Source organism: Scyliorhinus torazame, chromosome 3 (assembly GCF_047496885.1).
Source record: "Scyliorhinus torazame isolate Kashiwa2021f chromosome 3, sScyTor2.1, whole genome shotgun sequence".
Classification (NCBI taxonomy): domain Eukaryota; kingdom Metazoa; phylum Chordata; class Chondrichthyes; order Carcharhiniformes; family Scyliorhinidae; genus Scyliorhinus; species Scyliorhinus torazame.
In genome coordinates this window covers 252,641,608-252,661,285 of record NC_092709.1, presented here as the reverse complement: position 1 = coordinate 252,661,285, position 19,678 = coordinate 252,641,608, and the positions used below count along the sequence as shown (strand labels likewise).

At 48.9% G+C, this 19,678-nt stretch overlaps 1 long non-coding RNA gene across 1 annotated transcript; it reads left to right on the top strand.

Moving 5' to 3' along the window:
• The first annotated feature begins 7,694 nt into the window (after positions 1 to 7,694).
• LOC140409592 (uncharacterized) lies at positions 7,695 to 19,172 on the top strand. Its single transcript, XR_011940412.1, has 3 exons — positions 7,695 to 7,789; positions 8,029 to 8,094; positions 18,988 to 19,172. It is a non-coding gene; the product is annotated as an uncharacterized lncRNA (long non-coding RNA).
• The last annotated feature ends 506 nt before the right edge of the window (positions 19,173 to 19,678 follow it).

Here is a 19,678-nt window from a genome sequence, read left to right as displayed (position 1 = left end):
GTGATGTGGGGCGCGGATGTTGGAGGTGGCTTGGGCCAGGGCTCCCGGTGCAGTCCGAGGTTAACCCCAGGATTGCGCTCTGAGGCAGCAGGGCCAGATATGTGGGTGCGCCATGTGATAGGGCCTACCCTGTGAGTGACCTATCACCGCACGCCACCCCCTCCCCTCCACATTCCCACCCATGCCACCCTAGGGGTTTGATGTGACACTGAGGTGGAATGGCCAGCATGCAGGGATCACCTGGGCAGACGGTGGAATGTGCTACCAAGGGCAGGAGTCAGACTTCGTTAAACAATGCGGAGCACCAAAGCTCTTCGCGGAGAGGGTCATCATCAGACTCCAGCCCATAGACCAGACCCGATGATACTGCCAATGCAGGGCCAGCACCCTGAAGTGGAGCAAGTGAGAAGCTCAGAGGGAGCTGCAGGTGTGGAGGTGGGAGACGGGTTGGCGGAGTGCAGTGACGGGGACAGGGAAGGGGGTGGGATGGGACGTTTGGCCAGCCGGTGGCTAACCTGCCTGGTCTGTAAATCGAGTGACGATTAGATTGTCCCATGTGCTGCAGTCCTGGTGCACACGTTGTGCGGCCTCCTGTGGCTGCCCGGGTCTCAACACCACACACAGCTTCAACATCAGTAACATCAGGTAAGTCTCAATCAATGTGTCCACTATTTAACAAATCTTAACATGGTTTCTTCATTATTGTCATTTTCCGATCTTTCTTCACATGAATCCATTGATATTTATTCTACACAGTGCAGAACTGTAACCCCAACACTGTCAGTGATTTTCACAGAACAGTGTTGCCACGTTTTCCTTTCCTCCTAAATCACATTCATATTTTGATGGTGATTTATAATTCTTGTTCACTTTGTAGAAGCTTCAGATCGAACAACATCAAAAACGACCGCATCCATAAGTGAATCATCAACAACGGTGACAGGTATGGGATCACGTTACTGATAGAACATAGAACATAGAACAATACAGCGCAGTACAGGCCCTTCGGCCCACGATGTTGCACCGAAACAAAAGCCATCTAACCTACACTATACCATTATCATCCATATGTTTATCCAATAAACTTTTAAATGCCCTCAATGTTGGCGAGTTCACTACTGTAGCAGGTAGGGCATTCCACGGCCTCACTACTCCTTGCGTAAAGAACCTACCTCTGACCTCTGTCCTATATCTATTACCCCTCACTTTAAGGCTATGTCCCCTCGTGCTAGCCATTTCCATCCGCGGGAGAAGGCTCTCACTGTCCACCCTATCTAACCCCCTGATCATTTTGTATGCCTCTATTAAGTCTCCTCTTAACCTTCTTCTCTCCAACGAAAACAACCTCAAGTCCATCAGCCTTTCCTCATAAGATTTTCCCTCCATACCAGGCAACATCCTGGTAAATCTCCTCTGCACCCGCTCCAAAGCCTCCACGTCCTTCCTATAATGCGGTGACCAGAACTGTACGCAATACTCCAAATGCGGCCGTACCAGAGTTCTGTACAGCTGCAACATGACCTCCTGACTCCGGAACTCAATCCCTCGACCAATAAAGGCCAACACTCCATAGGCCTTCTTCACCACCCTATCAACCTGGGTGGCAACTTTCAGGGATCTATGTACATGGACACCTAGATCCCTCTGCTCATCCACACTTTCAAGAACTTTTCCATTTGCCAAATATTCCACATTCCTGTTATTCCTTCCAAAGTGAATCACCTCACACTTCTCTACATTAAACTCCATTTGCCACCTCTCAGCCCAGCACTGCAGCTTATCTATATCCCTCTGTAACCTGCTACTTCCTTCCACACTATCGACAACACCACCGACTTTAGTATCGTCTGCAAATTTACTCACCCACCCTTCTGCGCCTTCCTCTAGGTCATTGATAAAAATGACAAACAGCAACGGCCCCAGAACAGATCCTTGTGGTACTCCACTTGTGACAGAACTCCATTCTGAACATTTCCCATCAACCACCACCCTCTGTCTTCTTTCAGCTAGCCAATTTCTGATCCACATCTCTAAATCACCCTCAATCCCCAGCCTCCGTATTTTCTGCAATAGCCTACCGTGGGGAACCTTATCAAACGCTTTGCTGAAATCCATATACACCACATCAACTGCTCTACCCTCGTCTACCTGTTCAGTCACCTTCTCAAAGAACTCGATAAGGTTTGTGAGGCATGACCTACCCTTCACAAAGCCATGCTGACTATCCCTGATCATATTATTCCTATCTAGATGATTATAAATCTTGTCTCTTATAATCCCCTCCAAGACTTTACCCACTACAGACGTGAGGCTGATATGTAATCAATGATCACCAGGGTTCCATGTTCTTCATGTGCATTCTGACAATCTCTTATTTAAAAACGTGCTTCTATCTCCCATATTTAAATAGCGCAATGGAGCATATATATATTTTTTTCTTTTTTAAAATAAATTTAGAGTAGCCAATTCATTTTTTCTGATTAAGGGGCAATTTAAAGTGGCCAATCCACCTACCCTGCACATCGTCTGGGTTGTGGGGGCGAAACCAATGCAAACACGGGGAGAATGGGCAAACTCCACACGGACAGTGACCCAGAGCCGGGATCGAACCTGGGATCTCGGCGCCGTGAGGCAGCAGCAATAGAGAATATAAGAGTCTTTAGCTTAGCGGTTGGCAACCTGTGGCCCGACAGCCACAAGCGACCCATCAGGGTTCTGAGTGCAGACATGAGACATTTGCCCATGCACAGAGTTGCCACATTCTGCTGGTTTCCATCCATGTCGCTTTTTTCCTACCGATATGTAAAGCAAGGGCACGTGAAGTGAGGTGTGTGCTAATTGCACACATCATTGACTGTGAGACCCAGCGCTCCCTCTGTGAACAATCAAACATAAATACAAAGGTTTGGTGACAGTTCTAATCATATATGAATTTTTAAGCATTTCCAATCACTTCATATGAAATATTTGGCATGTATCAAATGGATTTCATATTATTCAACTGCCAAAGCTAATGAACATACCCGATTTCAAACTTGCAGCCCACTGAGATAAAAGAGGGCCACACATGAGGCGCACAAACTAGCCTCATTTGCCCATATTGTTATGGCCAGGGTTTAGAGAGCACCAAAGTATATCATGGAGTTCACCTGACCAACAACTTTTAATAGATTTTGGTTATGAGGAGCACAACAACCCACTTTCCAGGTGTGATGCAACAGAGACCGTAAGTATTTTTAAACAAAACAATGTTTATTCTAGGAATTCAGTTAGCAATGTATAAACACACAGTCAACAGTATATCAACTACCAACATAGATACAATACTCTATAGGTAACTCTTAATAACTTTCCTAACAACATCCATAAGCCAAATGCCCTTTTTAACAAAGGTTTGAATTCTCTACAGAGAACAGCTATCACTATTAAATTATCAAGTGATCTGAACACCTTTTTAACTTACAGAGAGAGAGACCAAAAATACACCTGCTTTGTCTGAGTGCCGTTCCCGACAACAAACTGAAAGTAAAGCGCCGAGCCAAAAACAGCTTCCAGCTCAAAAGGAAAGTAAAAAGCAGAGCCAGAGCCCAGCTCCACCCACACAATGACATCACTGCAGCCATTTGAGAAGACAAACATTTCTTAAAGTGAAATTCCCAAGACAATATCAACACCTGAATCACACAAAACACAGTCAAGTTCAACACTTTCCTTCAGACAGGTAACACCAAAATCGTCTCAAATCAAACCACGACACAAACCGTACCATACAGAGTTTTCAACTATTATTCATTCCTGACATCTCTTTCTCAAACATTTTTCCAATTATCGCGTTATTGGTGAATTCACAGCACACTTAACTGCAGTAACAACATTTTCATTCCCTTCCTCTAAAGGGTCAAAGATTCTGACTTCCAACAGGCAAATATATCAGTTGATAGGCATTGCGAATTCGTAACATATTTCCTGCTTGTGCTTAATTCCAAAATCGGACTGTAATTCACATGACCAATTTCATATCTGTAGCAGTATAACTCCCATTGCAACAACCCAAAAGGCTACTAGAACAGCCAAGCCATCTCAATCTCATTAGGGTTATTGAGAACTAGAGCAGTTTTGATTTGTTTGCTGAAAAACATTCAAGAACATTTAAATCATGGAATCTCTGGCTTACTTGAATCTTTGGATCGATTATATTTAATCATAAGATGTGAGTCAATCTTTCCATCTCTTTTTTCATATAGCCGCCATTAGTATTCATCAACATCCCACAAAACCACAACAGCAGTAATATCAGGTAAGTGATAATCAATGTGACCACAATAACATAACTCTTGACATGACTTCTTCAGCTTAGCCATTTATCAAGGCTCCCATCAAATATATCCATTGATAGTCATTCTACAGAATGTACAACTTAAACCTGAACATTGTCAGTTGCTTCCATATTCTCACGAGAAATTTGTTACATTTTCCTTTCCTCTTAAATCACGTTAACATGCTGATGGTGACTTCTAAAAACTTCTTCCCTTTACAGAAGCTTCAGATCAAACTACATCAACAGCAACGGGTGGACCATCGACAACGATATCAGGTATGGGATCACGACACTGTGTGTTTAATCAATGACCACCGGGGCTCCATTTTCTTAATACGCCTTCTGACAATCTTTTAATTATGCACCATCTACCACCCAAGTTTAATGAGAACAATAGAAAATAGTATTCAGTGGACTTTAACAGATCAGTAAATGAATCAACGACCACAGAGTCAAGATCAACACTTTCCTTCACACAGACATCGTCACAAACTTCTCAAAACCAATCGCACAGTACTCAGTACGATATAGATTATTTTAACCATTATTCACGCAGATCATTTCTTTCTCAAATATCCTTCCAATTGACCCATTAATGGTGAATTTACAGCACACATACCTGAAACACCAACACTTTCATTCCCTTTGTCTAAAGAGTCCAAGATTCTGATATCCGACAGGCAATGATAGAATCCCTACAGTGCAGAAGGAGGCTATTCGGCTCATTGAGTAATCACCGACCTTTCTTCGGATGAGCATGCCCACACCCTCGTCCACCCCTACCTGTCATCGTGACCCTATAACTTAACCATCACATCCCTGGACACTAAGGTGCAATTTATCATCGCCAAACCTATCTAATCCACACATGTTTGGACTTTGGGAGGAAACCGGTGAACCCATGCAGACACGGGGAATGCATACATACTCACACAGTGACGCAAGGATGGAATTGAACCAGGTCACCTGCACTGTGAGACAGCAATGCTAACCACTGTGCCACCATGTCGTGCCTATGTCCGTTGATAGGAATTGCAACTTCTCAACACATTTCTTGCTTGTGGTTAATTCCAAAAACTGATGCCAATTCACTCTTCCATTTTGATATCTGCAGTAGTGGTACTGCCTTTGCAACATCTCAAAATGCTGCTCCTACAGACAAGCCATCTCAATCCCTTCAGATCCATGGGAACAATAGCAATTTGGATCCTTTTGCTCAAAACAATCAGGGACACTTAAATCATGGAATCTCTCAGTTATTTTCATCTTTGAATCAATTATTTTAAATCATAAGCTGCATTCAGGAATCTGAGACAATCTTTCCATCTCTTTATTCATATAGCTGACATTGGAACAAGTGCAGAAGACTCCTCTGTCTCTCAAACTTCAGAATCCAAATCAGCTACAACTGAAACATCTTCCACATCTGCAGCTGGTTCAACTGCATTGACAACAGATTCCTCTACTTCCAGAACTGCAGCATCAGAATCACTGGACGTCATGTCAGATCCAACTACATCTGTTTCATCAACACCACACACAGCTTCAACATCAGCAACATCAGATAAGTCACAATCAATGGGTCCACTATTTCACAAATCTTAACATGGTTTCTTCATTATTGTCATTTTCCGATCTTTCCTCACATGAATCCATTGATATCCATTCTACACAGTGCAGAACTGTAACACCAACACTGTCAGTGATTTACATTTTCACAGAAAAATGTTCCAGCACTTTCCTTTCCTTTTAAATTACATTCATGTTTTGATGGTGATTTATAAATCTTCTCTTTACAGATGCTTCAGATCAAACAACATCAAAAACGACCGCATCAACTAGTGAATCATTGACAACTATGACAGGTATGGGATCACGTTACTGTTATGTAATCAATGATCACCAGGGCTCCATGTTCTTCATGTGTATTCTGACATTTTCTTTTTTATGCACGTTCTATCTTCCATATTTAAATAGAGCAATGGAGAATAGCTGAGCGGTTGGCTACCTGTGGCGTAGCAGCCACAAGCGACCCATTAGGGTTCTGAGTGCGGCCATGAGACATCTTGTTTACTGTTGCCCATACACAGAGTTGCCACATTCTGCTGGTTTCCATCCATGTCACTTTTTTCCTACCAGTACAATGGAAGTGAAACATATGTAAAGCAAGGGCACGTGAAGTGAGGTGCATGCTGATTGCACACAGCATTGACTGTGAGACCCAGCACTCCCTCTCTGTACACTCGAACATAAATATTTGTTTTGTTTTTACCACATGGGGACAGTTCAATTAGTATATGCATTTTCAAGCATTTCCTGAACTTCTGATGAAATGATTGGCATGTATTAAATGGATTTAATCTTATAGGTCTGCTGAAGCTAGCGAACATACTCGATTTCAAACTTGCAGCCCACAGAGATGAAAGAGGGCCATTCATATGGTGCATTCACTAGCCTAGTTTGCCCATCACTTCTATCTTTTCAACAACTGAATCACATAAAACAGTCAAATTCAACACTTTCCATCAGACAGGTAACACCAAAATCTTCCCAAATCAAACCACACCACAAACCGTACCTCACAGAGTTTTTAACTATTATTCATTCCTAGCATCTTTCTCAAACATTCTTCCAATTGTCCCTTTATTGGTGAATTTACAGCACACTTACCTGCAGAAACAAAATTTTCATTCCCTTCCTCCAAAGGGTCAAAAATTCTGACTTCCAACAGGCAAATATGTCAGTTGATAGGCATTGCGAATTCTCAACATATTTCCTGATTGTGCTTAATTCCAAAATCAGTCAGCAATTTACACGACCAATTTAATATCTGTCGCATTATAACTCCCATTGCAACAACCCAAAATGCTACTAGAACAGCCAAGCCATCTCAATCTCTTCAGGGTTATTGAGAACTAGAGCAGTTTTGATTTGTTTGCTGAAAAAAATTCAAGAACATTTAAACCATGGAATCTCTGGCTTACTTGAATCTTTGGATCGATTATTTCTAATCATAAGATGTGAGTCAATCTATCCATTTCCTTATTCATATAGCCGTCATTAGTACACGTGCAGACGTCTCCTCGCACTATCAAACATCAGAATCTCGATCAGCTACAACTGCAAAGCTTACATCTTTTTCTATGAGTACCATATCCAACGCTACCTCCAATGGATCAACGGACATTCCAACAGTTTCATCTCACACCACAATGCTGACACAAAACCCTGCTTCACGTAACTCCATGATCACTCATCATGTTGTTTGTTGTCATGTTCAATGATGGATATTATTCACATACAATCTTCAAAATGTTTCCCCATCGTCCATACCTGCAGCTGGTTCAACTCCATCCACAACTGTTTCTTCTACTTCCACAACTGCAGTACCAAAATCATCGGACATCATATTAGACCAAACTATACATGTTTCATCAACACCCCACAAAACCTCAACAGCAGTAACATCGGGTAAGTGACAATCAATGCGGCCACAATAACATAACTCTTGACATGTTTTCTCAGTTTAGTAATTTATCAAAGCTCCCATCAAATATATCCAACGATAGTTATTCTACAGAATGCACAACTTAAACCCTAACATTGTCAGTTGCTTCCATATTCTCAGAAGCAATTTGTTACATTTTCCGTTCCTCTTAAATTACGTTAACATGCTGATGGTGACTTCTAAAATCTTCTTCCCTTTACAGAAGCTTCAGATCAAACTACATTAACAGCAACTGCAGCAACGGGTGGACCATCGACAATGATGTCAGGTATGGGATCACGACACTGTGTGTTTAATCAATGACCACTGGGGCTCCATTTTATTAATACATCTTCTGGCAATCTTTTAATTATGTACCATCTAGGGCAGCACGGTGGCGCAGAGGGTTAGCCCTGCTGCCTGACGGCGCCGAGGTCCCAGGTTCGATCCCGGCTCTGGTTCACTGTCTGTGTGGAGTTTGCACATTCTCTCCGTGTTTGCGTGGGTTTCGCCCCCACAACCCAAAAGATGTGCAGGCTAGGTGGATTGGCCACACTAAATTGCCCCTTAATTGGAAAAAAAATGAATTGGTTACTCTAAATTTATTTATTTTTTAAAAAATGATTTACTATCTACCACCCAAGTTTAATGAGAACAATAGAAAATAGTATTCAGCGGACTTTAACAGATCATAGAACATAGAACAGTAGAGCACAGAACAGGCCCTTCGGCCCTCGATGTTGTGTCGAGCATTGTCCGAAGCCAAGATCAAGCTATCCCACTCCCTGTCATTCTGGTGCCTATCCAATAACCACTTGAAAGTTTCTAAAGTGTCCGACTCCACTATCACAGCAGGCAGTCCATTCCACACCCTAACCACTCTCTGAGTAAAGAACCTACCTCGGACATCCCTCCTATATCTCCCACCCTGAACCTTACAGTTATGCCCCCTTGTAACAGCTACATCCACCCGAGGAAATAGTCTCTGAACGTCCACTCTATCTATCCCCCTCATCATCTTATAAACCTCTATTAAGTCACCTCTCATCCTCCTCCGCTCCAAAGAGAAAAGCCCTAGCTCCCTCAACCTTTCCTCATAAGACCTATCCTGCAAACCAGGCAGCATCCTGGTAAATCTCCTTTGCACCCTTTCCAATGCTTCCACATCCATCCTATAATGAGGTGACCAGAACTGAACACAATACTACAAATGTGGTCTCACCAGGGTCATGTAAAGTTGCAGGCTCTTAAACTCAAGCCCCCTGTTAATAAACGCTCACAAACTATAGGCCTTCTTCACGGCTCTATCCACTTGAGTGGCAACCTTCAGAGATCAGTGGACATGAACCCCAAGATCTCTCTGTTCCTCCATATTCCTCAGAACCCTGCCGTTGACCCTGTAATCATCATTCAAATTTTTTCTACCAAAATGAATCAACTCGCACTTATCAGGGTTAAACTCCATCTGCCATTTTTCGGCCCAGCTCTGCATCCTATCAATGTCTCTTTGCAGCCTACAACAGCCCTCCATTGCATCCACTACTCCACCAATCTTGGTGTTATCAGCAAATTTACTGACCCACCCTTCAGCCCCCTCCTCCAAGTCATTGATAAAAATCGCAAATAGCAGAGGACCCAGCACTGATCCCTGTGGTACACCGCTGGTAACTGGTCTCCAGTCTGAAAATTTTCCATCCACCACCACCCTCTGTCTTCTATGTGATAGCCAATTACCTATCCAATTGGCCAAATTTCCCTCTATCCCACACCTCCTTACTTTCTTCATAAGCCGACCATGGGAACCTTATCAAACGCCTTACTAAAATCCATGTATATGACATCAACTTCTCTACCTTCATCTACACACTTAGTTACCTCCTCAAAGAATTCAATCAAATTTGTGAGGCAAGACTTACCCTTCACGAATCCGTGTTGACTATCCCGGATTAAGCTGCATCTTTCCAAATGGTCATAAATCCTATCCTTCAGGACCTTTTCCATTAACTTACCGACCGCTGAAGTAAGACTAACCGGCCTATAATTACCAGGGTCATTCCTATTGCCTTTCTTGAACAAAGGTACAACATTCGCCACTCTCCAGTCCTCTGGCACTATCCCCGTGGACAGTGAGGACCCAAAGATCAAAGCCAAAGGCTCTGCAATCTTATCCCTTGCCTCCCAAAGAATCCTTGGATATATCCCATCTGGCCCAGGGGACTTGTCGACCCAAAGGTTTTTCAGAATTGCTAATACATCCTTCCTCAGAACATCTACCTCCTCCAGCCTACCCGCCTGTATCACACTCTCATCTTCAAAAACATGGCCCCTCTCTTGGTGAACACTGAAGAAAAGTATTCATTCAACGCCTCTCGTATTTCTTCTGACTCCATGCACAAGTTCCCACTACTGTCCTTGACCGGCCCTAACCTCACCCTGGTCATTCTTTTATTTCTCACATAAGAGTAAAAAGCCTTGGAGTTTTCCTTGATCCGACTCGCCAAGGACTTCTCATGCCTCCTCCTAGCTCTCCGAAGCCCTTAGCTCATTCCTTGCTATCATGTAACTCTCAAGCGACCCAACTGAACCTTGTTTTCTCATCCTTACATACACTTCCTTTTTCCTCTTGACAAGACAGTCAACCTCTTTTGTGAACCATGGTTCCCTCACACGGCCATTTCCTCGCTGCCTGATAGGGACATACCTATCAAGGACACGCAGTATTTGTTCCTTGAACAAGCTCCACTTTTCGTTTGTGCCATATCCCTGACAGTTTCTGTTCCCATCTTCTGCTCCCTAATTCTTGCCTAATCGCATCATAATTACCCCTCCCCCAATTATAAACCTTGCCCTGCCGTATGGCCCGATCCCTCTCTATTGCAATAGTGAAAGACACCGAATTGTGTTCACTATCTCCAAAGTGCTCTCCCACAAACAAATCTAACACTTGGCCCGGTTCATTACCCAGTACCAAATCCGAATTTAAAGTGTGGAAAACTCAAGATCAGTAAATGTATCAACGACCACATAGTCAAGATCAACACTTTCCTTCACACAGGCATCACCACAAACTTCTCAAAACCAATCACACAGTACACAGTACGATACAGTTTTTAAAAAATATATATATTTATTAAAGTTTTTTAACACCATTTTTCTCCCTTACAAACAATAACCCCCCCCCGTAACAAAAAAAAACGAGAAATCGCGCAGAGCAAGATATATACATGGCAAAATGATATATTTATACAGCTTTGTACACTGGCCCTCACCCGTACGTGCCAGTTTCCCCAACCCTTCATGTTATCTCTTGCTCATCCACCCTCCCAGGCAGTCCCCCCTTCCCCCCCCCCCCCCTTCCCAGGACGTCCACCCCCCTCCCCCCAAGGTTGCTGCTGCTGCTGACCGACATCCTCTAACGCTCCGCAAGATAGTCTAGGAACGGTTGCCACCGCCTGTAGAACCCCTGCGCAGACCCTCTCAAGGCGAGCTTAATCCTCTCCAACTTTATGAACCCAGCCATATCATTTATCCAGGCCTCCAGGCTGGGGGGCTTCGCCTCCTTCCACATTAGCAAGATCCTTCGCCGGGCTACTAGGGACGCAAAGGCCAGAATGCCGGCCTCTTTCGCCTCCTGCACTCCCGGTTCGTCCACTACTCCAAATATTGCTAGCCCCAGCTTGGCTTGACCCGGACTTTCACCACCTGAGATATTGCTCCCGCCACTCCTCTCCAGAACCCCTCCAGTGCCGGGCATGACCAAAACATATGGACATGGTTCGCCGGGCTCCCTGAGCACCTTCCACATCTGTCCTCTACCACAAAGAACCTACTCAACCTCGCCCCCGTCAAGTGCGCTCTGTGGACCACCTTAAATTGTATCAGGCTGAGCCTGGCACACGAGGAGGAGGAATTAACCCTACCTAGGGCATCAGCCCACAGACCTTCCTCGATCTCCTCCCCCAGCTCCTCCTCCCATTTACCCTTCAACTCTTCTACCAGCGCTTCCCCCTCTTCTTTCAACTCCTGGTGTATTTCCGACACCTTGCCCTCCCCGACCCATACACCCGAGATCACCCTATCTTGAACTTCTTGTGCCGGGAGCAACGGGAATTCCCTCACCTGTCGCCTCACAAAAGCCCTCACCTGCATATATCTAAAGGCATTTCCCGGGGGTAACTCGAACTTCTCCTCCAGTGCCCCTAGGCTCGCAAACGTCCCGTCGATGAACAGGTCCCCCATTCTTCCAATCCCCGCCCGATGCCAGCTCTGGAACCCCCCGTCCATCTTCCCCGGGACAAACCGGTGGTTACCCCTGATCGGGGACCACACCGATGCTCCCATTGCACCCCGGTGCCGTCTCCACTGGCCCCAGATCCTTAGCGTTGCGGCCACCACCGGGCTCGTGGTATACTTTGTCGGCGAGAGCGGCAGCGGTGCCGTCACCAACGCCCCCAGGCTCGTTCCTTTACAGGACGCCATTTCCATCCTCTTCCACGCCGCCCCCTCTCCCTCCATAACCCACTTGCGGATCATCGCCACATTTGCTGCCCAGTAGTAGCTCCCCAGGTTTGGCAGCGCCAACCCTCCTCGGTCCCTACTGTGTTCCAGGAACCCTCTCCTTACTCTCGGGGTCTTATTCACCCACACAAACCCCAAAATACTCCTGCCTACTTTCTTAAAAAAGGCCTTAGTGATCACGATGGGAAGGCACTGAAACACAAACAGAAACCTCGGAAGGACCACCATTTTGACCGACTGCACTCTACCCGCCAGCGAGAGCGGTAACATGTCCCATCTTTTGAAATCCTCCTCCATTTGCTCCGCCAACCTCATCAGATTCAGTTTATGTAGGGTCCCCCAACTCCTGGCTATCTGGATCCCCAGATACCGAAAGCTCCCCTCCGCCCTCCTCAGCGGTAGGTCCCCTATCCCTCTTTCTTGGTCCCCCGCCTGTAATACAAAGAGATCACTCTTCCCTACATTGAGTTTATAGCCCGAAAACTCCCCAAACTCCCTTAGAGTCTGCATGACCTCCACCATCCCCTCCATTGGATCCGCCACGTACAGCAACAGGTCATCTGTAATTGAATACAGGAGTTGGGACGTCTTGTTGAAGTTGTACAAGACATTGGTACGGCCACACTTGGAATACTGTGTGCAGTTCTGGTCACCCTATTATAGAAAGGATATTATTAAACTGGAAAGAGTGCAGAAAAGATTTACTAGGATGTTGCCGGGACTTGATGGTTTGAGTTATAAGGAGAGGCTGGATAGACTGGGACTTTTTTCCCTGGAGCGTAGGAGGCTTCGGGGTGATCTTATAGAGGTCTATAAAATAATGAGGGGCATAGATAAGGTAGATAGTCAACATCTTTTCCCAAAGGTAGGGGAGTCTAAAACTAGAGGGCATAGGTTTAAGGTGAGAGGGGAGAGATTCAGAAGGGCCCAGAGGGGCAATTTCTTCACTCAGAGGGTAGTGAGTGTCTGGAATGGGCTGCCAGAGGTAGTAGTAGAGGCGGGTACAATTGTGTCTTTTAAAAAGCATTTAGATAGTTACATGGGTAAGATGGGTATAGAGGGTTATGGGCCAAGTGCGGGCAACTGGGACTAGCTTAATGGTAAAAACTGGGCGGCATGGACTGGTTGGGCCGAAGGGCCTGTTTCCATGCTGTAAACTTCTATGATTCTATGATCCGCATATAGCGACACCCGATGCTCTTCTCCCCCTCGGATCACCCCCTTCCATTTATTAGACTCCCTCAATGACATGGCCAATGGTTCGATCACCAATGCGAACAGGGGGGACAGGGGGCACCCCTGCCTTGTCCCTTGGTACAGTCGAATGTACTCCGACCTCCGCCGGTTCGTCACTACACTCGCCATCAGGGCTCTGTAAAGGAGCTTAGCCCAATTGATAAACCCTACCCCGAACCCAAACCTACGCAGCACCTCCCAGAGGTACTCCCACTCTACTCGGCCAAAGGCCTTCTCCGCGTCCATAGCTGCCACTAACTCCGCCTCTCCCTCCTCCGATGGCATCATTACCACGTTTAAGAGCTGCCGCACATTGGTGTTTAGTTGCCTGCCTTTTACAAATCCCATCTGGTCCTCGTGGATTACCCCCGGGACACAGTCCTCGATCCTCGTGGCCAGCACTTTTGCCAGCAACTTTGCATCCACATTGAGGAGCGAGATCGGCCTGTACGATCCACATTGCAGTGGGTCCTTGTCCCGCTTTAGGATCAAAGAAATTGTCGCTTCCGACATTGTCGGGGGCAGGGTCCCCTCCTCTCTTGCCTCATTAAAGGTCCTCACCATTAGCGGGGCCAACAGGTCTGCGTCTATCCTGTAGAACTCCACCGGGAATCCGTCCGGTGCGGGGCCTTCCCCGCCTGCATGCTCCCCAAACCCTTGCTCAGCTCCTCCAACCCAATTGGTGCCCCCAAACCAGCCACCTCTTGCTCCTCCACCCTCGGGAATCTCAGCTGATCTAGGAATCGTCTCATCCCCTCTTCCCCCGCTGGGGGCTGGGATCTGTACAGCTCTTCATAAAAGGCCTTGAATACCTCGTTTATTTTCGTCGCACTCTGAACCGTGGCTCCCCTTCCATCTTTGACACCCCCTATTTCCCTCGCTGCCATCCTCTTACGGAGCTGGTGTGCCAGCATCCGACTAGCCTTTTCCCCATACTCGTAGGTCGCCCACTGCGCTTTCCTCCTCTGTGCCTCCGCCTTCCCTGTGGTCAACAGGTCAAACTCAGTCTGGAGCCGTCGTCTTTCCCCAAGTAATCTTTCCTCCGGGGCCTCTGCGTATCTCCTGTCCACTCTCAAAATCTCCCCCACTAACCTCTCCCTTTCCATACCCTCTGTCTTCTCCCTATGAGCCCTAATGGAAATTAGCTCTCCCCTGATCACCGCCTTCAACGCCTCCCATACCACCCCCACCCGCACCTCCCCGTTGTCGTTGGCCTCCAAGTACCTTTCGATACACCCCCTCACCTTCCCACACACCACCTCGTCCGCCAGCAGTCCCACATCCAGCAGCCACAACGGGCGTTGGTCCCTCTCCTCTCCCAGCTCCAGTTCCACCCAGTGCGGGGCATGGTCCGAAACGGCTAGAGCCGAATACTCCATCCCCTCCACCCTCGGGATGAGCGCCCTACCCAGAACAAAGAAATCTATCCGGGAGTAGGCTTTGTGTACATGGAAGAAGAACGAAAATTCCCTGGCCTGTGGCCTTGCAAAGCGCCATGGGTCCACTCCCCCCATCTGATCCATAAACCCCCTAAGTACCTTGGCTGCCGCCGGCCTCTTTCCAGTCCTTGATTTGGAGTGGTCCAGTGCTGGATCCAACACTGTATTGAAGTCCCCTCCCATTATCAGGCCTCCTATCTCCAGGTCCGGAATGCGCCCCAACATGCGCTTCATGAATTCTGCATCATCCCAGTTCGGGGCGTATATGTTTACCAACACCACCCACATCCCTTGCAGCCTGCTGCTCACCATTACATATCCATTGTCCGCTACAATAGTCTTGGCCTCAAATGACACCCGCTTGCCCACCAATATTGCCACCCCTCTATTCTTCGCGTCCAGTCCCGAGTGGAATACCTGTCCTACCCATCCCTTTCTTAGCCTGACCTGGTCCGCCACCTTCAGGTGTGCCTCTTGGAGCATGGCCACGTCCGCCTTCAGTCCCTTTAAGTGCGCGAACACTCGAGCCCTCTTCACCGGCCCATTCAGGCCCCTCACATTCCACGTTATCAGCCGGATTGGAGGGGCTCTCGCCACCCCCCCCCCCCCCCCCCCCCCCCCCCCCCCCCCCGCCGACTAGCCATCTCCTTTTCTGGGCCAGTCCCGTGTCCACGCCTCCCTCACCCTCCAGTCCCCCAGAGGGGGGACCCCCGTCCCGACCACCTCTTCTGTGTCCCATTCCCTTTCGGCCAGTGCAGCAGCAACACTTTTCTCCCCCCCCCCTTCCCCTCCCCCCCGCTAGACCCCTGTCTAGCTTTTTTGCTCTCCCCATGTCACTCCCGTAAGTCAGCTGACGCCTGCTGACCCCGGCTTCCCCCACCGTCCCATTGACCTCCCCGCGTGGGAGTCTCCCAATCCATATGCATTCCTTCGTTCCCCGTCCCGCCTTTCTTCCCGCACGCGGGAAAACACCCCGCGCTTTCCAAAACCCGCTCCGCCCCCTCTGGCGCAGCTCCTGTCTCTCTCCCCCAGCCCATGTAACATTTCCTGCGCGTGATTGACCCCCTATATACAACCATCACACATCAAACCCCAAAACATCCCCCCCACCCTCACAAACCCTCAGTTAGAGTCCAACTTTTCGGCTTGTACAAAGGTCCACGCCTCTTCAGGCGTTTCGAAGTAATAGTGTTGGCCCTTGTATGTGACCCACAGTCGCACTGGCTGCAGCATTCCGAATTTCACTTCTTTCCGGTACAACGCCGCTTTGGCCCGGTTGAAACCCGCTCTCCGCTTTGCAACCTCCGTGCTCCAGTCCGAGTATACTCGGATCTCTGCATTGTCCCATTTACTGCTCCGCTCCTTCTTGGCCCATCTCAGGACCCACTCTCTGCCCGTGAACCGGTGGAACCTCACCACCATCGCCCTTGGCGGCTCATTTGCCTGGGGCTTCTTCGCCAGCAGCCGATGTGCCCGTCCAACTCCAGCGGCCTCGAAGGGGCCTTCGTGCCCATCATCGCCTCGAGCATCGTGCTCGCGTATGCCCCGGCATCAGCCCCCTCCACTCCCTCAGGGAGACCCAGGATTCGCAGATTCTTGCTCCTCGACCTGTTCTCCAGGTCTTCGAGTCTTCCTGCCCACCTCTTGTGTAGCGCCTCGTTCTGCTCCACTCTCACCGCCAGGCCCACGAGCTCGTCCTCGTTCTGACTGACTCTTTTCTGTACCTCCTGGATCTTAGCTTCGTGGGCCTTCTGGGTGATCCCGAGTCCTTCAATTGCCGAAAGCATAGGCGCCAAAAGCTCCTTGCGCATCTCCTCGCGCTGCTCCTCGAAGCAGCGCTTGATGAACTCCTGCAGCTCCCCTTTCTCCCTGGCCGCCGCCATTTTGTTTTCCTTCTCTCGCTTCTCCCGTTGCTCCAGTGCTGCTCCTTTGGCCGTTACACTTCTGGTCCGTTTCATAGAAGTTGGAGGGGGACCCATGGCCGCCACCGGAAGCCTCGTCCCTGCTTCTTCAATGGCCTTGGTAGATCTTTTCACAGTTGTTCCCTCTGCTGCTAGAATTCACCTTTGATAGAGTCAAGTCAGATTGCAGCTTTAAGCTTGCCCTTCCCCCGCCTTTGTCTATTCCTGCAGCACAAGCCTAATCTTTTACTGTTTCTGCCGGGTCTGGTAGCCAAAGGACATAACATTCCTGGGGGACACTGTCAGGGGAATGCTGCAGTCTTCTTCCCACACCGGAAAATGTCAAACAAATGCCGTGGGGGCCCTGTAAAAGAGCCCAAAAGTCCGTTCCAAGCGGGAGCTACCGAATATGCGACCTAGCTCTGCATAGACGCACCCGGAGGTCTACCGTGTGTTTTCAACTGTTGATCTGAAGCCGGCCTACCACCAGCTCCCAATCCGCCCGGAAGAGCGCTACTACACTGCCTTTGAAGCAGCCGACTGACTCTTCCACTTCCTCAGAGTCCCCTTCGGCGTCACTAATGGGGTCTTGGTCTTTCAGAGAACGATGGACCGAATGGTGGACCAGTACGGTTTGCGGGCTACATACCCGTATTTGGACAATGTGACCATCTGCGGCCATGACCAGCAGGACCATGACGCCAACCTTCAGAGGTTCCTCCAGGCTGCCCAATCCCTCAACCTCACATACAACAAAGAAAAGTGCATCTTCCGTACCACACGACTAGCCATTCTCGGCTACGTCCTGGAGAACGGAGTCCTAGGGTCCGACCCCGACCGTATGCGCCCCCTCACAGAACTCCCCCTTTCCCACAGCCTCTAGGCCCTAAAACGATGCCTGGGGCTGTTCTCATACTACACCCAGTTGGTCCCCAACTATGCGGACAAAGCCCGCCCACTCATTCAAACCACCAGTTTTCCCCTGACGGATGAGGCCCGCCCGACCTTCAGCCGCATCAAGGCAGACATCACCAAGGCCGCAATGCACGCTGTGGACGAGTCCATCCCCTTTCAGGTAGAGAGCGATGCGTCAGATGTCGCACTGGCTGCCACACTCAACCAGGCGGGCAGGCCAGTAGCATTCTTCTCTAGGACTCTCCACTCTTCCGAAATCCGACACCCCTCGGTCGAGAAGGAAGCACAAGCCATAGTGGAAGCCGTGCGGCACTGGAGGCACTACCTAGCCGGTAGGAGGTTCACCCTCGTCACCGACCAGCGGTCGGTCGCCTTCATGTTCGACCATACACAACGGGGCAAAATAAAAAATGACAAAACCTTGAGGTGTAGAATCGAACTCTCCACCTACAATTACGATATCAAGTATCATCCTGGGAAGCTCAACAGCCCCCAGATGCCCTATCCCGCGGCACACGCCAGCGCGCAAGGTGACCGACTTCGGGCTATCCACAATGACCTCTGTCACCCGGCTTACCCACTTCATTAAGGCCCGCAATCTGCCCTTCTCCACCGAGGAGGTCAAGGCAATGACCAGGGACTGCCAAGTCTGCGCAGAGTGCAAACCGCACTTCTACCGGCCAGACAAGGCCCTCCTGGTCAATGCCTCCCGCCGCTTTTAGCCTAAGCATTGACTTCAAAGGGCACCCTCCCCTCCACCAACCGTAATATATACTTCCTCACCGTCATCGCTGAGTACTCCAGACTTCCCCTTCTCTGTCCCCTGCACCGCCTTGATCTCGGCCACTGTAATTAAGGCACTGCACAGCATCTTCACACTGTTCGGTTTCCCTGCCTACGTCCACAGCGACTGGGGCACATCGTTCTTGAGTGATGAGCTACGTCAGTACCTGCTCAGCAAAGGCATCGCCTCGAGCAGGACTACGAGCTATAACCCGCAGGGAAACGGGCTGGTGGAGAGGGAGAACGCGACGGTATGGAAGGCCATTCTGCCAGAAGTCTCCCGAACCCCCGCTGGCAGGAGGTCCTCCCCGACGCCCTCCACTCCATCAGATCTCTCCTCTGCACAGCCACGAACGGAACCCCTCACGATCGTTTGTTTATCTTCACCAGGTAGTCCATCTCCGGGGTCTCGCTTCCATCTTGGCTGACAACTCCGGGACCAGTCCTTCTCCGGAGGCACATGAGGAGCCAGCCATAAGACCGACCCCCTGGTCGAGAGGGTCCAGCTGCTCCACGCCAACCCCCAGTACGCCTACATCGCGCACCAGGACGGACGGCAAGATACGGTCTCCCTACGGGACCTGCCGCCAGCTGGTTCCCCTGCTAATGCGCCCCCTTCCCCGCTGCCTACCGCCACCCCCAGTTCCCCGTACGCTCCCCTGGGTCTTCTGTATTGTCCCGTGCCGACACTGCCGCCACCCATCACCCCCCTGCCTACCCCCATACCCCAACCGTCTCCGACACGCCGGATTGAGGCTCAAGCTCCAGACACAACGCCCCTGGAGTCACCACCTGCAACAACCGTGCCCGCCGCACCGCCAGAGCTGAGGAGGTCGAAGAGAATGATCCGGCCTCCAGATAGACTGAATATGTCATGTCACCCCATGTCACTCCCGCTGGACTTGATCTTTTTAACAGGGGGTGAATGTGGTGAATGTATTCACCTAATGCATGTATGATACTGTAACCTATGGCCTATGACTTGGAAGTGGTGATACGAGCTGCTTCCAGGTACTGTACTGTAACCCCGGTGGGCTCCGCCTCTGGCTCTGCCCTTGCCGGGGCCATATATAGACCGGAC